Here is a 7,050-nt window from a genome sequence, read left to right on the forward strand (position 1 = left end):
GTTAAAGTAATTACCTGTCTGACTAGGTGGACACAATGACTGACAATTCCATTGCTGTTGTGTGTAATTTAAGATCAACAACTACATTTGGAACTCAGATCATTGAGGCCCAGCTACACTGAGTCTTTCCCAGTCTCAGAGATTCCTTCTCTGCCTGTTAATTTCTCTATCCCTGAAACTACCCTTGTACACCAGCCCAAAATGTTTCCTAGCCCGATAGTCCTGGATTTACCAATTGCTAATTAGAAGGTGTCATCTCAGAAGGTAAGTAAGGAATTTATCTCCATTCACTTTCTATTTAGTTATCAAATCTCCACATAGCTCAGGTAGACAAGGCTGAAAACATCCCTGTGTTTAGTAATGTAGCCACTGAGCTCACCGTCATTGCTCTTTTCATACCTTAGTCCCACTCAAAGATTTAAGTGGCAGCTTCCCACTTATGATTTTAAAAAGTGTAAAACATTCTAAGGGACCTGTAGACTATAAAGCTAAAATGCCAGCTTCTGCATGCGACATGTACGTTAAATTCTATGTCTAATACTCTTCTCATTTTCAGAATTGGTTCTGAAAACTTAAAGATTAAGCTTTTTATGAACTGATTGGTGTCTGTTCTGCTTAGAAGATTATTCCCACTTGACTGAGAGGATGGTTCAAGCAAGTTCTGCTTCCTTTCAGAGGCTTTAAAAACACTTATTAGGAAGAACGTATTGCATAAGGCATTTGACAAATGAAACCACAGCCATAACCACTGGCAAAAAAGCAAACAAACGTTCCTTTAACTGCCCTGCACTTGGTATATTCTCTTCTTCTTACTAAGGAAGTACCTCTTCTCCCTTCACTTCACAGACTGGAATTTTCTAAATTCTTAATCTCAACAAAACAAACTGTATTTTGAAATTCTTGTTCTCCCAGAATACCCAGAGTATTACCATGATTCCAGAAGATGCCTTCAACCAAGACTAATAATCTAACATGTAGGAAACCTTCAGATAAGAACTTTCATAAAATTGTAACTGGGCTGTGATAGAGAATTATCACAATATCAACAAATCTAACAAAAGAGCTGCTGATCCAACAGGTCCTCAGAGATCCTGTACAGGAGCCTATAAAAAGAAACATCTTGAATGTATTCTGTGAAAAATAGTAACAACAACCATAGTAACAATAATGGCTGCATTTAAAAGGCTCTTGCTGTATTTCAGACACTGGCTTTAGTACCTACATGGGTTATTTTGTCCAATATTTATCACATTATGCATATGTTATTATCTACAATAAAGAAATAGAATCTGTAAACTGTAACTTATTCAAGAAAGTTAGGTACAGAGATGTTAAGTTACTTGCCCAATGTTACATAATTTTGAAGATATGAGGCCAGAATTCACTTCCGTGCCATTTTATGTGGGGCAAGATGGCCAGGGGGAGACCTATGGTAATTCAGTCTAAATAATTATAAGCTTGCTTGACTCAGAGTTCACATAAGTTTATACACCAAACTAAACTATATTATTGGTGGAGTTAATTAGAAATCAAGCAGTAAGAGGAAGACCATCCAAGAACACAGTAACTCTGGGGAACACCTTGGGAAGGCTGCAGAACAGGGAATGCTGCTCTGATCCCACGAATGCCTTCTCAACATGGAGACTGCATGAGGGCCTTGAGAACAGAGTTATGCAAAGATCTCTGAGAAGGGAGGTGACCTCTTCTCACAAGATCCAAGAGGGTCTTTGCAGTTGGGAGCTGGCAAGGAGGAGAAAAGCCTTGCAGGGCAGAGATCAAGGAACACCTCAGGCTCTGTCTAGGTTCTCAGAATATGGAATGATTTTTAATTGCTCTAGGTCCTCAATGCTGGAGATAAAAGCCCCTTGATGCACTGGGTATGGTCAGACCCCTTGGCTTCTCACCTTCTATACTTCTGATGGAGCCATACCCTAATAATAATTGATGATAAACCCAGAGTACTTGTTTAGTATGTCTTAGAAGAATCTCAAGTGCTCTCCACCAGGCTATCTTACCTACTCCTTTAACCTCCCCTTCCAGGCCCATAATATCAATGAAATTAAGCACATAATAAAAATGTCTGGAGCCCAAAGCTCAGGGCCAATGCAATTTCCATGCTTGCATTGGTTCCCTGGATCCATGCTGTAAATTCTACTCTTGTGTGTCTGTCTTTATTTCCTTTTCTCAATCCCTTGTCACTGCAGGGACTCATAAGGGCACTCATGTACAGGGTTGGGGCTGGTACCCAACATTTTACACTATATATACTGCTTTAGCCTACTGTATGATTGTAGCAAGACTTATCTCAAGCTACCTCCCCTGACCCAACAAGTTCTCTTATGACAGTGATTATAAAATAGAGAGCTAATAAAGTATTGGGTAAAGAGAGGTGATGGAAAGAATGCAGTATTTGAGACTATGCTTATAATGCCTGAAATCACAATCCATGGCTATTAGAGTTTATATTAAACTTTTCTCTCTGGTATCCCATTGCATTGAGTTGAGAGAGGCTCTACTCCCTACATCCCAGAACATGTAGATCTGTCCGTGGTTCTGAAAGACACACTGGTGGGTCCCACCAATGACATGAATGGCATTCATATTGTGGAAAACTGCCCACTAGTAAAAATATACAATTGAATTCGTACATTCATTACATAGGGGGTTGGAGAAACTGATGTGCTGAACAATTCAACAATAACTTGGAAAGATGCTGTAGAAAGACGGCAGAATATTTTCATATGCATGATACGGAAATGCACAAAACCAAAACAGGACACATTATAAGTGAGAACTTTATCTTGAAATTTTAATCAGAATATGAAGAAAAGAAATCCAGCATCTGACTTGGAAAAAGAGAAAATAAATTACATTTCAATTAATAATCTTTATAGATTCTCAGCATATACACTATCCTTTTAAACCTCAATATATGTTTAACCAACCATTTACCTTTATTTTTTTGGTTTGTTTTTTTCTTTCATCTCATACCTGCTACCTGAGATATTCTTTTGTGACTAAAGTGCATTCTTTACAATGTCTTGTACTTTGCTAGGTGTGTTTGTGTTAAATTGTCTTTGTCTGCAAAAATCCATTGAAATTTCATGTTAATTATTTTATTTTCATGCTAAAGTGTTATGTGTTGGTCTTTTCAAATTTTTCTGAAGATTATTTATAGTTTGTTTTTCACTGAATATACTTAACAGTTTGTTCTGTAATCATAGGCAGTTTAGCAATGTTATATCCTATGTGATTATTCGGATTTCTCAGTTGTATGATTGTATGATTCTGTGTCTGTTGTATTTTCTTGTTCTTTAGTGGTGTTTTGTCTCATGAACATAGTTCTCTGTTGTTGTTTTTAACTGTTAAGTGCTCCTTTGTTGGTGTAATAATTTTTTGGAATTTTCACAATACCAATGACAGTACAAATTTTCCAGAAAAGTTTTGCTTGATTTTCCCAGGTTCTTGGAGTTTTCACTACTTTAAAATAAATTCATGGCTTGATGATCTTCAGACCATCCAGGTAGTGTGAACTTGGGCTGCAAATCCACTCGTCTTTAATCTCAGGAGCAAGGTTTTTGCCTCACTCCACTCAGCACCAAGGCGAGTGTCTGGGTAGACCTTCAAGCATGGGATATTTTTCTTATACTGAGGAACCAGCTTTAGGAATCCTAGTTAAATGGAAGAGAACACTATTAAATTTCCAACTCTGAGCACTATCTGAACTTTGTCTTCTATTCTGAATACCTCAGGAGGCCATGAAAACTAAAGCTTAATTATCCTACATTAAGTGAATAAGCTCAGCAGGAAAGTAAATGCAGGGTTCCTTGATTTGGGATTCAACAATTTTTCTTAAAGTGTCAGCCTCTCAATGCTTCTACATTGTGTTTTATTTTTCTACCACCCATTTTTGTTAGCATGAGGGTAGGTATTACCTACCTAAGTGTGCCACATGCGTGGCTCACATCTCCTCAAAGCTCCTTATCACAAACCTTTCCATCTTATTAATATGAAGCCACTGAGTATCTCAGGAAACTATTAGTGACTGCCCATGCATTGATATGACGTGGAAATTTTGCCCAGGATTTTGTCAGCACGTAGTCAGCAACCGTCCCTATTTTAAAACTGCCCCTATTTTTGTTAGTAAATGCCTCTTTCTGATTCTGTACCTTAGCTTATTGCTGCCTAACTGGAAAGCCTTAAGGGAAACTGCCAAGACGTCTAAAACCTGCTGCGTTGTTTAAAGTCCCGAGTTACTTCCCCTGCCCCTTTACCTATAAAAACTGTGTACTTTTCATAGCTGGAGTCCAGACCTTTTGGTGGGAACCCTTCAGGGCTTTCCAATGTAACAAAGTGTGTTCCGCTGATCCCGAGTGCTGCTTGGGTTTCTTGTAGGGTAAGATTTTCCAGAACAGATTAAGATCCAAAAGTAAGACATTTCTCCTTCTTGTAAACAGGACTTCCAGATGGTCTAGTTGAACATCTTCTCACTGGAAGTATTTTTATTTCCATTACTCTTCATGATGATTCCTGAAAGGGACTCTAATGCCATGTCATTTGACTCTGGGATATCCAAGTATATTCAAATTTTTTCCTTTACAGCTAATCATCCTTAGAGAGTTCCTCAAGACCTCAGTAATAAGACAATGGAGAGTGGATTCTCCAGCAGTAACAAGGATACCAGGAGTATCATACAAATTATTGGCAACTTATCTGGTCTTGTAGGATCTGCTAAAGTCTGATGCTGCATATACCACTTCCCTTGCAGACTGAGGGCTGGTGAGCATGACTAAGCATATAAAACTCAGGTTGTAATGAGCACCTCAAGTCACTTGGTCATTTTATATATCATGATTATAGCATTCAGAATCTACCAGGGCCTAGTAGTAAGCCAGAAGCTAGTACTTAAATTGAAAAAAAGAATGGAACTTTTTTCCCAAACCCTGAAACTTGGGCAATGAGTCTTATGACTGTCACACACATACACACACACACACACACACACACACACACACACACACTCAACAGTGTCCAAATAAGCATTTAGAGGCCAATGGCAGATATACTTGACTTTTGCCTGGATCAAAATGACATTTCTATTTATTATGGAATGTTTCTGTACTTGTACTGGCTAATAGGATGTTGGATCAGAGAAATCCCCTTGCAGGATAAGAAGACACAACTTTTTCATTGGTGAAAGCATCTGTCTTTATTAGAGTTTGAGAATATCAGGGTGGTTATTTCTCAAACAGTTTGTACTCCCTAAAGTTGATAGAATTCCTCAAGTTAAAAGGACCAAGGCCTCAATGATGGGAGGACTCTTTGCCATTGGCTACAACCAGCTGTAGTGTTTATTAAAAACACATGTGAGGGCCTGGTTTGGGGAGAGAATCAAGAACAAAAGCAGTGCTTGTTTTGTACTTCACTGAACCCCTTCCATGGCCTCCATTCAACTTTAGCTTCAGTTTTGGTGACTTGATTCACAGACTGTCAGAAAATTATGAGCTATGGAATGTGCTCTCTCCAATACTGAAGAGGCCAATCATGTGTAGGGTGTCCTTCTTTATCATTGTGGGTTGTATAAAGTCAGTGATTCCCACAGAAACTTGGGGTCACAGACACCAGGCCTAATCTGCTTTCATTATTCATTCAATCTTTTTTTTTTAAGTATATTCTCAATCTCTTGCCTAGGCTGGAGTCCAGTGGTACAAATACAGCTCACTGCATCCTCAACTGCCCTGGGCTGAGTTGATCCTCCCACCTCAGCCTTCCAAGGAGCTGGAACTACAGCTGTGTGCCACCACACCTGGATAATTTTTGTGTTTTTTTGTAGAGATGGGGCTTTGTCATGTTGCCCAGGCTTGTTGTAACTCCTGGGCTCAAGGAATCTACCCACCTTGGCCTCTCGGATTGCTGGGATTACAGATATAAGCCACTGCACCCAGCCCTAATCTAATTTTAATTTTAGAAATCTAACTTGAGAATTTCTGGTGCCTGGATTCATATTTGTCTCAGAAGATTGAATTGTGGGCTGCAAGCTTCTCTCCCCAAAACCTCTTTTAGGGTAGAACTTCTGGTTATGGGAACATAAAGAGATAGACCAGAAAGTTTTGCTCCAATAACAATATGTGACAAGAGCTTTAATGTTAAAAGACTCCTTCTGTATTAAGTAAGGACTGCAAGTTGGTGGCCTTTCTTTCTTACCTAGGAGTGCTCTCCAGCCTCCTAGCAGATAACTACAACCCTAATAGCTCAATGTGGGCAGATCATGGATTTCAGAGCCCATATTAGCTAGAAATTTAAATGAGAATTTGGAAAGAAAGCTGCAGCAGAGTTCAGATCAACAATGTGAATGCAATTTATGCTCACATCCCTGGTTGAACACTAAACTCTGCACAAGTGTGGGCCACGAGGGAATCTGGTGAAAAATCAGAAAGAAACTAGAGTGTCAGGCCTTCACGTGCAAGCCTGGATCCAGAAAGTCTAAAGTCCTGCCTGCCTCGGCTGATAACCCCCACCCCCGCCTCTGTTCCCCATCATCGCTGATCAACCAGTGGAGCGATCACCCCTCCCTGCCATCTTAACTGTTATTATGATAATGTAAATACACCCCACCCCACCCTGACATCTTACCTGTTCTTACACCCTAACCCCACCTGCCATTGAAACTAAACTTATGGTGAAGTATACTCCTTGCCCCACCCCCACTACTGTAAGTGATCTTACTCTGTAACTTTTCACTGCCCACCCCAAACCTATAAACCAATTCCTATCGCACTGCCCCGTTTCTGCCTTAGCCCACCTGTACCCAAGTAAATAAACAGCCACGTTGCTCACACAAAGCCTGTTTGGGGGGTTTCTTTATTCAAAACATGAGTTTAAACATAGAGTGAGGTTTACCCTCCAAAGAGATAAATGATCTTGGTGAATCCACAAGTCTGCAGTACCATGGACTGAGTGCATCTGCCAACCAGAGCTCAGGTAGAAGAAAGCAAACACCTTACAGGCTTGAGGGGTGAAAGGGCAGGATGTGAGGCTAACAGAACAACT

The sequence above is a fragment of the Callithrix jacchus genome, chromosome 4 (genome assembly GCF_049354715.1).
Source record: "Callithrix jacchus isolate 240 chromosome 4, calJac240_pri, whole genome shotgun sequence".
Classification (NCBI taxonomy): Eukaryota; Metazoa; Chordata; class Mammalia; order Primates; family Cebidae; genus Callithrix; species Callithrix jacchus.